Source organism: Micropterus dolomieu, linkage group LG10, assembly GCF_021292245.1.
Source record: "Micropterus dolomieu isolate WLL.071019.BEF.003 ecotype Adirondacks linkage group LG10, ASM2129224v1, whole genome shotgun sequence".
Classification (NCBI taxonomy): domain Eukaryota; kingdom Metazoa; phylum Chordata; class Actinopteri; order Centrarchiformes; family Centrarchidae; genus Micropterus; species Micropterus dolomieu.
The window spans coordinates 4470901-4474046 of record NC_060159.1 but is presented as its reverse complement, the minus strand read 5'-3'; positions in this window follow the sequence as shown (position 1 = coordinate 4474046).

Sequence of the window (3146 nt, the reverse complement as noted above, 5' to 3'; positions counted from 1 at the left end):
GCAAGAGTTTCAGAGTGGTGAGTTATTAATCTGTAACAAAAGTATCTTTCATCCATAAAGTTTTAAATGAGCTCTGTCTCTACATCACAGTAACAACTTTCTGTCCATCGACTGCCTGGAGGGTAGCTAGTGTTTGGAAGGGAGAGGAGAGCTGTGTGCTGCAGCTCAGAGTGTATTTCCATCAATGTTTTTTAAGGGTGTGTTGGACTAGCCGCTTGGCGAGCATTATGACGCACATTTTGTTGTGACATAACAGGCATTAAAGGGAAGCGGCTAGACAACAAACGAGCTGTTTTCAGGCATTTCAGAGCAGAGTTTTCTGTGGGAGATGGGAACTCCCTTTGGGCTGGACTTTGGACTTTTTCACTTTGCAAACCTATTACATGCACAAAAAAGAGATGTAACTCAATAAAGGAGAGGGAAAAAGCTACAACGCATAATATGACCTCTTTAAATTAAAAAAAAACAAACAAACTGATAATGTACCCAAGTGCTCTCACAGGCAAAAAAATAAATAAAGTCAAGAAGAGATCATAGCATTGACTGAAAAGATGTAGATAAAAGCCAGATTTTATTGAAGCTACCCCCTCGCAAAACAAATGATGAAACTTGTGAAAAATATATGCCAGTAAGTTAGACATATACATATATGTATTTTCCCCCACTCCTAGTGCACTGCACCAAACTCATAGCTATTTCACTTGACTCAGAGAAACAAATTTTGACTGTGTAGAGTGGCACTTTCTCTTCATGCTTCTAAGTAGAATGAACGTTGGCTCAAATATACTAAGAATAATCTACGTACTGTACCTTTGCTGTGTAGCTATGCCCCTGTAATGTGTAGCCGAAAAGATACAGATAAATATAGATACATAAAAATTTCATTAAAATTTAGAATCTGGTGGAGGAAAACCATTTGAATCAGTCCAAACTCTTTACAATTCCTACTTGGAAACACATGTAGCAGTGTCATATATGGCCAAAATCCCTTTCATTTGGTCTTATCATACCTTGAAGAATGGTACGCACCATCCGTTTATTAAACACTGCCAGAATCTGGTCTGACATTCAGACATATCTTGATAGTGCTATCATACTTCATAATAATACCCCCTTCCTTACCAAACCAGCTCTACCAAATGTGGAGGCACACAAGAATAAAATAACACTACAACTCACTTACTTAAAATGAAAGATGCACTTCCTGAAACATACATGTAGTAAATATATCTGTTCTCATACTCACTCTGAGCAGTGGAAGCTGTCAGGTCTAATCCGTTCACGAAGAGCCTGCACTTTATGATGACATGGCAACATTATACCTATCACAACGTCCCCGGGAGCTTGGGCCCCACAAATGCACTCAGTAGGGTCACGAGCTCCCACATGAGCCGGGATGCCGCTCAGCATTACCAGGGCCAAGAGGAGGCTGCACAGCAGACGATGCTTCTGCATCATGAATGGCGCAGGTAATAAAGCTCTTCGGGGATGTGAGAACACTTTTTATCTCTCACGTGGAATTTGGGAGGTGCCAGACACAGTTCCTGTAAGAAACCTGTTTTAAACGGAACTGAAAAGAATGTGTTGGTGCATGCATCAAATGTCATCCCGTCAAGCATTTACCACTCCGACAGGTGCTAGCACAAGGAAGTACCAAAGAACACAGATGGCTTATAACTATGTGTTTTTGAACCGGCATGCTCTTTGTTTGTTGAGACAACCCAGCCGGAACTGTGTTTTGTTTGTTTCCTGTGCTTGGCTGTGCTCTCGTCTCTTGTTAGTGATGCAGTGAATGTGACTAGGCAACTGTGTTATGTGTTGTCAGACCAGAATTGGGCGTTCAAAAATCCCAACATGTTTTGGATAGGGTCTAATTATTCTCAGGTCTATTTTGGACTAGACTGACTGTCCTTAGGTCCTTCGGATGAAAAAAAATCAGAAGAAGAAGAAAATGTCTTTCGCCTGTGGGGAATAAAGTTCTGTTTTAGTTAACCAGTTTTTGATCAGGGTTTATTACCATCTGTTTAATAAAATTTGTCAGGTTTGGGTAGGCAGAACATTGATACTAATTTCTGCAAAACCCAGATTACCCGGACAAATTAGACCAAAGTAAAAATGTCTATTCTTGTGTTGCACTTTAAAGCACCCATGTAAAGTTCTGTGTGTTTTTATGTAACTTTATGCAAGGATTTATTCTGATTCTCTATTTTTTAGTATTACCATTGAGGGCGCCGTCTGAAATGTTCTTATCTTACACATGAGGACGTTCATAAAACATAATCAAAGACATAAAACGTAGCTGACCCGTGACAGTTTGATTGGCAGCAGTGCTAGACTCTCAGAGGTATGGGCAGGTTCAAGTTCAACATGACTGCATGACAATGTTTCAGGAAACTAGATTATTGCTGATAGAAAACAGTAGTCTGAAGGTGATAAGTCTAAATGTTAGTTAGAGCAAAGTGTGTTTATGATCACTTCAGTCTGTATTCTAGTTTATTTTACTTCATTTATTAGGTTACAGTCCTGATTCGAATAGACAAAATTCACCAAGACCTGCCCTCAACTGGCACCAACTTATCTCTAAACTCAGGAACCTTAGAAACAGCTGTAGAACCAGATATATGTTTAGACTGTTTTGCTTCCTTCAATCTTTACCAACTAACTTCAATAATTTCTTCATCTAAACCATCAACCTGCCTCTTAGACCCCATCCCGACTAGGCTGCTTAAAGATGTTTTACCCTTAGTCAGCACTTCTATACTAGATATGATCAATCTATCTTTATCAACAGGCTATGTACCACAGTTCTTTAAAGTAGCTGTAATTAAACCTCTTCTGAAAAAGCCTTAACTTGATCCGGATGTTTTAGCCAACTATAGACCTATATCTAACCGTCCATTTCTCTCTAAGGTTCTGGAGAAAGCAGTTGCTAAACAGCTGTGTGACTTTCTACAGAGCAATAGTTTATTTGAGGATTTTCAGTCAGGATTTAGAGCTAATCATAGCACAGAGACAGCACTGGTGAAAATTACTAACGACCTACTTATTGCATCAGACAAAGGACTTGTCTCTGTACTGGTTTTATTAGATCTTAGTGCTGCATTTGATACCATTGACCATCAGATCCTATTACAGAGACTGGAACA